Here is a 12,615-nt window from a genome sequence, read left to right as displayed (position 1 = left end):
GAGTTTTCCCGCTTCACTCTTTGAATTTTGAAAAATGGACCCGATGGGTATGAGAAAGTTTAGTACTGAAGAAAAGGATATATTGTGCAAGCTAGTACATAATCATAAATGCCTTGAAAACAAGCGAAGCGATGTCACATCAGTGACAGCAAAAAAGAAAGCCTGGGAGCAAGTTGCGACGGAATTCAATGCGCAAGAATTCGTGCAAAAGGTAAAGTTTAGGTTCAATAAGGATGCATGATAAAATATCGCCAGGTTTGTACGCAATTTTAATCAATAGTTTTATCGGTGGTTAGAACTAAAGTACCTATCTGAAATAATTTTTGTCTAATGGCCTAACTTCACACTACAGAAAGGTATGTTTGTAAATTAATACTGCTTTTTTTCAAACAACATGTGTATGCTACTTGCTACTGGCGTTAAAACGTACACTCCTACATGTATGCCAGTTGAAATTATAAAAATCGTTAGATAATTCATCATTTTACCAATCATTATGTATGACCCCAAGCTGTGACCAATTATTTTGCTAGTACACAACTGAATTGAATTAAACATGTGTCGGGGTAATTATTCCATATCACATAACCAAGTTTACTCCTTGATCTTGATGGCATGATCATGTGTTACACGATGCTTGAGTGTGTTGAAAGAGCCTGAAGATAACAAAAACCTGGGTGCCACACACAAACAATCTCGGGGTCTTGTGGGAATAATTTTCTTGATGTGCATTTTACTATTATCATTATAATGCTACAAGTTTGTTTTGTCCAGGTTCCTTCAGTGTACTAAATTAAAACAAGCATCATGTACCACAGATACAATATATACGGTACAAGATCATTCCATCTGGATGAAAGAATAAACTTTGATATTACACTGAACGTTTACTCAATAAACTTTTATTTATTTATTATTTCAGCTTTAACAATTAAGTATTAAGAAAGTTGGACACACTAAAATATCTAGTGCATATTTAACTTTAGTCACTATTTTAGGAATTTATGCTTGTTATTTTTTTTATAGCGCACTTCGTTGCACTACAAATATGCTGGGAAAATATGAAGATGGGGAGGAAGGAGCTGGCTGCAGAATCCCGGTACAGAATGGGAACAGGGGGTGGACATTTCATCCTCAGCAAGCCTGCACTTGATGCAGCAGTGCCTCACTTAACGGAAAATCTTGGTTTTCTTTGGAGCAGTGATGCTGTTGCGGTGGAAGAGGCAGCTGCTGCAAAGATCACTGTCCCAGAGGAGACTGCAGTGGAAGATGTGCCTCATGATCCAGCTCCTGCTACTTCAACTGCACCAGTCCCTCAGACTTCTGCCCAAGGAAACTATTTGAATATTGTATTGTGTCTGTTCTCATACTTCATTCAAAAGTAGCAAAATGTCCAGTGTACTGACTGAAAATATTTGAGAAATTAGAAAATGGTGGTTTGAGTACTAATGATGCTTGATTGTCCTGCAGAACACAATTTTCATTTCTAAAAGTAAATGGTCAGGATAAATACATTAAAATGCCACATATATTATTTATTTTATTTATTTAATATTTGTTGCGTGCCTACCTACAGCTTATGGCCTTGGGTGGTAGGCACGATACAAACACAGATACATACAGACAGAACAAAACAATACAAAATACAAGACAACAAAACAAAAACAATACACACAACATGCAACATTTAACAACTAGTAAATAATTTCTTTACAAATTTATAATGCAGAAAAAAAGAAAACTAACTTGAAACAATATAATAATTAACCACAAAAAAAATTAAGTTATGTATAGTTGTATTTTTGTTAAATTTTATTGTGCTATCTAATACAGGAAAGAAACTTGCATATTTATTGTAATTTTTAGTGATTCTGAATCATAGATCATTTGTTTTACTTAATGTACAAATTAAAGATTGCTTACGACTATTGAAAGTAGGTATTATAATTCCAGTATTGTGAAGAAAATAATTACAATTAATTGTATTTTTGTAACAATTGTGTACAAATAATACATCATATCATCATCATGTTCCCCGATGAACTAACACATTGCTAAAGGTAGATGGCAAAATAGTTTGTGTTGGTTGATTGTGCAAAAGCCACTTATTGTAAGTGATAACAAACAGAATATTGTACAAGTAATGGGGAAAAAGAGGCATAGTACATAACGTATTAGTTATCAACATTAGGAATGACTGACACCATCAATCTGAAGTCTGGTTACAAAATTACACTTTATAATGCATGTTTCAATCATATTTGATTAATACTACACCCAATTCAGACTGAACATTTATAAGCATTAGTTGAATTCTATCTCATTCGTGCACTTAGAAATTATAGGCTGATGATGTATAATTTTAAATAACTAACATTTATGTGATAGAATCTTCAAACCCAAACCATAAAGGTGAATACTAATTGGCATATCTCAATAAACTTCTTAATTTAGAGGCAAATTTGTTAAACATTAATCTCACAGCAGATGATTATATTTTGTTTCTCATCCTCACAAAACATATTTGCATTCTTTGTATATTTCAGAAGACCCAGCTTCAGACAGTTCTTGTGTGGATGTTGCTCCTACTCTTCAGCCTCGATGCTCTACTACAGCTGCTAATTCACACAAAACCTTTATTTTGTATTTGGGTGTATCATTTTCAAGAGTCAATTGCATGCCAAATAACGTAGGTATATTATTATTAAGTAATATATTACATACAAAGCAGACAATTGCATTGTTGCTTTAAGAATTTCATGTTTGTATGGCAATTCTATGGCAATTAAAACCCAACAACTTATTCGTAGCAGATGTAGTATTTTTCATCACACACTCATTAGTCATCAACTTACCTACCCAGTGGCAATAATGATATTCAACTTTACGTAAAGTTGGTGAATGGAGCATTGTTAAATACATGCAACAATGTTAACACCATTAAGAGAAAATTGAGAAAAATAAGTCAATCTTCACTTGGTAAACATAATTAACTTTTCCATCCATTTGTACATTTATATATTTTGTTTTCGTTAAATGTATCTACTGATATTTTAGTGTTATCAAATTTCAAAGTGAAATCTCGTTCCGAGTTATTGGTACAATATTTTAATTTAACTCACACTATTGATACTATAATTGATAGAGTATATTGCTACAGGTCACTACATAGTCACTTAATTCTCATTGCTGCACAGTAATATTTGTAAGTTATGTTGTCTTAAACTACACATTGATACCACAAATAATATGTTAAAATGGCAAATGTACCTTTAAATATATCAATGTCAATAACTTAGGTTAACCAGATGTACCATACAAAGCCTAAAGCAATAAAAAGTTTTGCATACACCCAAATAATGAAAGGAATGTGGTATTGCCTGCTTGTTTTATCACCTAGTTTTCTTATGGCTTGTACCCTCTTGTGCAGTAAAAACTACTGAGTTTTAAGGACACCTTTACATCATCTTCACCACTATAAAGAGGTAGAAAGTTTGTAATATCACAAAACCTTCAACGGAATAACAAAGTTAAATATTTAGTCTAACAATTAATTTCAGTGATTAACCCCAATTGTACAGAATTCTCTGATACCACACATCAAATCTGAGCATAGTGTACATCTAAAATTTGTAGCCCTGGTGTTTACTTAAATCACCACTTACATTTACTTAATAGGTTAAAAGTTAGACAGCAAAATGTGTGATTTTGAATTTAAAGGTGATCAAAAAGAACAATGAATTGGACAGTTTTGTTATACATAAAAGTTTTTCACTTGGACCACAGCACTTATGAAAATCAAAGGACTTTGAAGTGGCCCTTAATAGGAGACAAAAGTATTTTCTATTTATGTACAAATATATATAATAATAATAAAACAAGGTGTGCTGAATCACAAAACGTATGAGCCAGAATGAGTTACAATAACATTACAGGTTTACTCAAAGGGGTACGAAGCACATGACGAGGTTTCTTCCAAAGTCATGTCAAGAAACACACATTAATACCACATCCCGTAATTCAAAATCCAAAAACATAAACTCACAGAAATTGAACATTTTCAGATTCATACTGAAAGTAATAAACATAAAGTAGCGGTATGTGAAATATGTATGTAATGTACATGTATATGTACATGAAATGTTTTAGCTGATGGAAATTACATACGGCATGCAATATAAATTAATGTGTGTGGCAGAGCATTTAAATAAAAGTAACAATTTAAATAAATAATAACATGCAAAGGTGACCATAAAGTATTTTGTATTTTGGAACCATATTATAAATACATGAAATACATATATAGTAGCAGTCAATATCAGATCTCAAACAGATATGGCTAAAGGTCTCCAGAGAAACATCAGACAGAAATGTACAAGAATTATGAAGGGCTTTTAACACTGTGTACTATGTTGTGATTTGTGTTAATAGTATTGAAATACTAAGATAGTGCAGGGGTGCCCACAAGGGGGGTTAACGACGCAGACTGCGTCATTAAAATTTCAGGGGGGGGGGGGGGGTTTGGTCAAAAGACGAGAAAATATATATATCATTTACATACTTATAGCTTCTAATGTGAAAATACGTTTCTGGTGCTTTGATAATTGAAAGGGTTCTTGCATATCAAATTGGCAACCCCGCACTTTCCTCAACAAAAGCAGTTTGGCATCTGTCGGTTCAGGATGGTCCCTATCCCCGCTTCGACAATAAGTGCACACACGCATATGACCAAAATTATTATTATTAGAAAATTAGTTTTAATTATTGCAAAATGTGACAAAAGATAATACTAAAAAAGTATAATATTATAAAATCATTGAGAAAATGACACAAAAAATTTCGGGGGGGGGGGCATCATTAGGTTAGGGGGGGGGGGTGAGTCATAGTGTTTGGGGGGGGGGGGGGGGGGTTGGTGGGCACCTCTGGATAGTGAATAAAATTAACAACTTACAAATAGTTGCCACAAGAAATAACATACACTACACAATCAATTATATGTATACATCAAAACGTTATAGTCAATAGGTTCCATAACAATACTTCTTGATATTATCTTGTTATGTATTAATGCACGATTATAAAACAATTAAAACAACTGTAACAAGGAAAATGTTAAAATGTAAAATCTTTGCTTTTGGCATTGCATTTAAAAGATTTGTAGCTGTACTTTTGTATTTTCATATCTTTACCCTTCTTGTCAAAAATAAAAACATTGTAGAAGAATATTGTTATTTTATTGAAACAAACAAGGGTAGTTCAGTGGTAAACTACATGACTGCTTACTACAAGCCTAGGCAAAGTTTGCCCACAATTTCCCTGAAATGTGTGTCTAAATAACATGCAAAATCATTAAATAATAAATTATCTTCAATATGATGTAAAGGAAAACTGTAATTCCTGAATGTTTGAATGTTCCTGGTCATGCCTGTCGAGGATGTAGAGACAACAGAATCCCTGCCAGCCCACTAACTGCTCTGCACACGAAGGGCTGGAACTCCACGTTGCCGCTGAGGGGCAGCACCGAGCACTTGAGTGGAGCCACGACAGGCGGCAGCAACAGGATCTGCAAAACAATCAACTAATTTTCAATGTTCCATTTGGAAACATTCTTACCCAACACATCGAGAGTATTTCAATCATGAAACCAGTTTTTACCCACTGATTCCCAATGTTTTTTGCATAATAGTTGAATTCACAGTTTCCTACCTATTTTCACCACACCTGTATAACTAAATGTTTTTAAACAAATATATTTTATATTACTTTTCTTTCTTAAGATATAAACCATTTTAACTTAACAAAAGTAAATGAAATAAGATCCTATACCATAGGCAAGTGAACAAAATGAAACTTGAGACAACATAAATATGTTTGCACAATAATACTTTTAACAAAACATTACCTATTTCATCAAGTTAAAATACAAAAGAATCATAAAGCAAAAATATAAACAAATGTACTTCTTTACTCAGACATTTGTAAAAGGCTGCATTATTAGAAAGTTCATGTAAATTTCTTAATTTAATTGAAATTTGTTTACAAGTTGGAAACAAAATGCCAGGGCCTGTAGGTATGTGAAGGATTAAAGAAACTGCAATGGAATGGCTTAGCAACAAATGAAGATATATCATTGAATTATTCATAAGTAGCCATAACAATGAGTGCAAAAATCATAAAATATTCATTCCAGCCAAACAAACCTAATATTAAACGGTACGATCATGGTCACTGATTTCAAAAAGCCACGTAAAACAATGTGTGTAAAAATCATTTCAAAACAGCTAACTGAAATGCCGGATGATGAACTCGTTCCTGATGGCCAGGCGCGCCCAGGTCGGAGAGGAACTGGTGGGATTGGCACATCATTGTTGGCCTGTAACAAACCAATCAATATATTACAATGCAGGCAATAATTGTTTATAGGTACATTATCATTACTATAGTGTAAATGGTCTCTACCTTAGCTTTGTATCAATTATAAAACATGTTTGTTTTACACACACGCACTCGCACGCACGCACTCGCACGCACGCACTCTCACACACATATACACACGCAAGTTGTGTATAAACAACAGAAGACACCATCAGAAAAATACAGCAAAAAGCTTTTCATCTGGCATGCTATGGTTTGCCACTTTCTGTAATGTAGCACCAGTCGAGCCCCTAATTTGCAGATTTCTTCAGGTGGATTTTGCCAGTTGACCTTGGCTGCCAAGATATATAGTTTGCTTCAATGTTTATTGCCATTGCCTGTTTAAATATTTGTACAAGGTTCCTATTTTATAGCTGTTTATATATCATATTATAGGTACAAAAGCATTTGTATTTTCAAAGAGGAAGTAATATGTACTTAATAAACATCATTGCAATTCACAAACTGAACAAGTAGGTATTTGTACTATGCACTTCATTTGCAAATAATACACTAAGTTACAGGGAAGAAATCCCAGGTGTCGCCAATACTAATTAATAATATATAACAGAACACTTCTCACCTGCAGCTCAGCTTCTTCCACATAATCATTGTGCCTGATACCAATGTTGTGACAAATGGCACAGGCAACAATGATAGCTGCTGTTGTCTGCAGCTTGTTTCATAAAACAAGCTGCAAGCAGGGAAAGCGCTGCTTCCAAACACTGAACATCCTTTCCACCAGATTCCTCGTCCGAGCATGAGCCATGAGTACCTGTGTGATTACCTTAATGTGTATCATTACTACACATAATATGTATATTATACACATGTAAAACATGCTGGTTCACACTGTATTCAATAGAGACAACCTTAATATCACAGTTGAAACCAGCAATGGCGAATGTCACAAAAGTTTTAAATTAATCTTCTCTAGTGCAAATAACTTTCAAAGAATGTATTAATACCATATATGTGTGTGTGTGTGTGTGTGTGTAAACATATATTTGTATGTATAGATTAACTATCTAATATAATTTCCAAAATGTAACATTAAATTAACAATAATTGAAAATATGTTCATAACAATAACGATCTGGCTGTAGAAGAAAATGTTTCTCCCTTGCTTGGTGGTTTTACAATAATAGATGTTTGCACCTACAAAACTTTGCTGTAGTCTATTTGCACCATATTTTACTTTGCCAAAACAATTACGTTGAAGTTTAGAAATGAGTAAAGCTAAGGTGTTGGAGCAACAAATTTTGTTGCGAGCTTTAAGAGTTAGTATATGGAGATTAGTCCAGTTATGACACATTTGAAAACAATATATTATATGTATTTCACATTATTTAATTTAATCACACTTGCAGCTTTAAAAATGCTGTTAATGTTGTTATGAACTATGTCATACCTCTGCTCTGCATCTGTACGGACTGGCTGCTCTGGTATGGGCATGAACAGGTATGGCAACTGTGGGTAACCACTGTCTCCCAGCAGCAGTCCCTGCACACGCCCATCTTCGAATAAGCTAGAGAACATTTCAAGAATATCATAAACACAAATTGTTTCAAACTAACCATGTTTTTCTAGTTACTAGTAGTACATAAAATTGTGACAGCTATTTATATATGTGTATAAAGTCTAAACATATACCAGAAAGTGCCACTCCCACTACTGTAATAATTTTGGTAAGGCACATTATGCTTCCCTGAGCAAAGATTGGAGCGAATGTCACACCTGTCCACCAACAATTTGATGTTATTCTGAAGAACAGTCTGTTTTCAGTAAAAAAACATACAATTCCACTTTTTTTTTTTTTAAATATTTCCTCACATTTACATTTTCTTAAAATCATACTTTTAGAACATACTATTACACCTTATGTACCTACACAAATATTAGTGTAAATGGTGAGATCAGTTGGTTACATTGGCCATGTCAACAAATCATGAATACAAGTGAACAGTTGGTTAGCTATGTTAACAATGCTATACATTAGAAAGAATGGATAGTATGAGGTTTAAGTTCTGTATCACATATCCAAGTTTTTCCTTTGATCCTGATGGCAGGATCCTGTATACATTGATCCTTAGATAATTGAAGTTTGCTGTTTTCAATTACTATGTCACTAGGTAATGGACAAAAAAAACACTTGTCATGTAACAATTAATTATGATCTAATATATATATATATATATATTTGTGTGTGTGTGTGTGTATCAACACACACAAAAAAGGCATTTCCACAAGACCAGAGACATAATTTGTTTGTATAGCAAAATTCTAGATTTAATGTCAAGGATCTTTTGACATAGTAATTTAAAACAGCATTATGTACCAAATGATGAATTCAAAGCCAAGGAATGAACTTGGTAAAGTGATATGGAATAATTACCATGTAGGTGACATAACCAATAACACTATTTCCAGGTTATTTACATGTACCTAACCTTGCAAAACAGACCTTTTCCTTAATATCATACACACATCCTTACAACTTGTAAAAGCTATAAAATACTCAAAGCTACTTAAGCTATCAATTTAATTCGATAATAAAAAATGTCAGGAAATTGACACAATAATTTGAGGATTTAAATTTTACATAATAAAGGGTGGCTTTTAGAATTACCAGATTCAAGAAAATGCTCTTGACAAATTGAAATACTTTACAATCAAGCTACCTACATGAAAGAACTATGTGCTAACATGAATATTGTATTAAATATTGAAATAAATACAAACTAGACAAATTATTTCAATTTATCTCACAGTTCACATTTCATATTAAGGTCTGTCACGAAACATGTTTCAACATGCCTTAAAATGTTTACCTACGTACCTGTATACTTCCCCCCGAGCACCGCCGGGGCTTTTGATTTTTATGTGGGTGCAGTCACTCCTGTAACACCGGGAAGGTGTTAAAATCGTAGCTTGTTCAATCGAAATTCATCGCCAGTGGGAAACCGTATCAGATGTAGAGTATGTTGCGCTAAACCGACAGAGATACGTCTGATAATTCGGGAAACTGTGGACTCGCAAACGCCTGTTAACTCGCCTGCCACCATCTGTAAATAGTATTTCACATTGCACCGATATGTGCCTATGCAAACCACAAATTAAACACTGCATACTGAAGTGCACAATAGGCTAACCTAGGCAAAGAGTGAGAGATGGTATTATTGTAAACAAAAGGTATTGGTTAGTAACTATGATTTCTGACTGCTTACCTGGAAAGTGCCTGTTGCGTAAAATCGCAAGGCAATTAGCAGCTGCAGGACAGGCGGTAGCGGTAATCCTCGACGACTCCGTGGTTTTTCAAACACTAGCAAAGGCAGAATGTGATGCCGAACAAGATCCTTGGTAAAGCGATATCGTCGTCTGAACAGCACGTCACTAAACCACTCCAGTGGATTTTTAAAATCCCTCAAATACCGACGTGGGTCCCTGGCAACGTTTCTTTCTTCATTTTCTAGAAATACTTCATCAATTAAATCAAGAAATTCCACAACAATTGGTTCTAATAACGCAGCCATTTTGAATTTTTTTTCCATATTTCACTCCGAGGGCCCTCGGAGTGCCCTCGGAGTGTGGTTGCGCGTACACTCCAATATTCCTTCGTTTTTACTCGGTTTCATTCGGATATTACTTCGTTTTTACTCCGTTCTCGACTGTGCAATGAAAATTCCTCCACTCAAACTCCACTCGCACTCGGAGAATTCTCGGAACGACTCTGCAAGCCGCCCTTAGACTACGTATTTCTTCTTTTAAATTACTTATTTCCTTTTCTAATGATTCTGTATTAAGTGTTGTGTTTTCAATGTTGGCTTTGTATCTACTATTTCCTATTTCTATTTTTCTCAAGCATGATTTCATGTCATCTAACGTATGAATGTTTTGCAAGATCAACTTGTCCACGATGATGATAAAAGTGACTTCCACAAAATGTCCAAAATCTCTTCGTCCTTCATATCTGCCTTATAGCGTTTTGCTAGGTACACTATATTTTCGAAATGCAAGAGAATGCTCTCGTCTGTCGGTTGTCTTCGAGAGAGAAATTCTTGTCTGCATCTATTAATTTTGTCTGGCGGCGTAAACAAGGCTTTTAATCTTTCGACCGTCTGTTGCCACGTCCTGGTTGAGTCCTGTGCTGTCTGTAAGTTTTCATACGCCCTCTTGGCTGTACCTCGTAGATATAGTCCTAACCGCTGTAGTCGGTCATGGTCTGTCCATCTGTTGATTTCTCCAATTGTATTGTAATTGTGTAGGAACTCTTCTATATCTTCGAACGCTTTGCCTTCGAATGTACCTATAGGTATTTGAGACTCTAGGAAAACTTTAATTGGTTGCTGTGCCATGTTATTATCGTATGTGTGTGTTTCCATGTGTTTGTCCTTTATGTCTACAGCGATCCTACCGTTGTCTTCCCCAGTTGACTTTCCTGAATATATCTGGTTAAGAACGTCGTCATACTCTATGTCAGTGTTCTGTGTTGGTTCTACTCCTTGTGAAACAAGTTTACCGAGGAATGCTCGAGTAATACGTCTCCCTGTGTGATCCAACTGTTGTACCACCTCTGGATTAGTGGTAACAAGCTGCTGTGCTCGTGCGACTAACGAATTAAAATCGTGTGTGGCATTTATGTTTGTATCCTGACTCAGCCGTACTTGCGAGGTGCTAGCCTTGGAGCTGGGGCTTGCTCACAGTGTTTCGAACAATCGCTTGGCTGCACTTTTAATAGGTCGTGGTCCCTCGTCATTCGCCATATATTAACATTACTAACAAATTACACTCTTAATACCAGAGTTAGTATAAGCAAGGCAGCATTAAAAGAGGTTAGTTTGCATGCAATTTTTATATAAGCACTATGTCTATTTAATAGGTGTGATAGGTCTGGCTACACCCGTAAAACAAAATATTACGGAAAAGGGTGGGCGGTGGGGTGGTAAACTCGTAGCTCGCAGCAAGAGGTGGGAAACTTAAGGCGCATCCACCATTGTTATGATTAAACTATAAGATGATCTCAATTCATTACTTTTCTAAGACAGGGTGATAGGGGGCTCAAGACTAAGAATGAAAGACAATTCAATATAGAGACTTGATTTACTGTCACATACTATTACAGTGTTAGCTATCACCTTATTCTGACAATGATCAAGGAGCCTCGCTACCACACCTCGGCAGGTTCCTTACCCACGCTCTGATGGGTCGCGCTCGCGGCAGGTTCTCGACGACGGAATGCGGCGGCCGAGGACCACGGCGCTCCGTGGTTCCGATGTCACGACTTCAGCCGTCCAGTCGCCGGTGACCAGAAGAAGCCCCTTATCGACGGTGGCTGTCGTTTTTATCCTTCTGTCCGCGTCCGTGTTGATTTTCCGTGTTGTCCCCTTTTCTCTCGCAGCGGTGGTCGGCCTTCGACGACCCGCGTCGCTGTTTCGCTGGCGGTGTTGAAATTGCTGAAACCTCGTGTTTGACTCAGAGCGAGCCTCGAAGCCACTTGCCAGAGTGCTCAGAACGAGTCATAACAGTATGGTAACTCTGGAAATGTGAAAATACATACCGAAAAAAAAACACTCTGAGTTTAATGAGTTTCAAGTACTTACTTAACATAATTTTTTAAGTAATATAATTACATATGATAATTTTCCCTCCCAAATTGTTAAGTTTTCTCAACAGTTGTCAGCATTGACATGGAGAAATATTATGATGGACGAGCGGAGTGTTGTAAATCGCCAGCCGACCTCCGTAGCGTAGTCGGATGCACACCGGCTTATGGTGGGAGAGGTTCTGGGTTCGAGTCCCGGGTAAGGCATGTGAGTAAAATTGAGACTTATTCAAAATATACACTTGCGATAAAAGATGATGAAAAAGAATAATGAAATTGATATTTCTGGCTAAACGGATGCCGCTCAAGGCCAAAATCCAAGCAGTGAAGTGAAGTTTTATATCGCTTGGCGGCTGACGGACGGATGCGACGGGCTGTTGTAATTCAGGCTTTACAATTCAATTGTAGCAAAACAGAATTAAATCTTTATATATAAAAATCTCGTGTCACGATGTTTGTCCGGGCTAATTTCCGAAACTACTGCATTGATTTTAATGAAATTTCGCACAAATATTTGTAACTATGTCCAACTTTATATATATAGGCTACATTTTATTTCGATTAATGACAGCGTTTTCAGAAAATCAGCTCCTAAGGGT

General features: G+C 35.8%; 1 long non-coding RNA gene across 3 annotated transcripts; it reads right to left on the bottom strand.

Moving 5' to 3' along the window:
- Positions 1–5,215: 5,215 nt before the first annotated feature.
- On the bottom strand, positions 5,216–9,318 carry LOC134529966 (uncharacterized). Of its 3 annotated transcripts, none has more exons than XR_010074759.1 (5): positions 9,254–9,318; positions 7,826–7,942; positions 6,998–7,189; positions 6,287–6,373; positions 5,216–5,563 (listed from the first exon to the last, which is right to left on the bottom strand). It is a non-coding gene; the product is annotated as an uncharacterized LOC134529966 (long non-coding RNA). The 3 variants fall into 3 exon arrangements; XR_010074760.1 differs by lacking the exon at positions 9,254–9,318 and adding an exon at positions 9,044–9,219; XR_010074758.1 differs by lacking the exon at positions 9,254–9,318 and having other exon boundaries at positions 7,826–8,540.
- Between the last annotated feature and the right edge of the window lie 3,297 nt (positions 9,319–12,615).

This window comes from Bacillus rossius, chromosome 2 (genome assembly GCF_032445375.1).
Source record: "Bacillus rossius redtenbacheri isolate Brsri chromosome 2, Brsri_v3, whole genome shotgun sequence".
Taxonomy (NCBI): domain Eukaryota; kingdom Metazoa; phylum Arthropoda; class Insecta; order Phasmatodea; family Bacillidae; genus Bacillus; species Bacillus rossius.
Note: the sequence above shows the minus strand (reverse complement) of the source record. Positions and strands in the feature narration are given on the sequence as shown.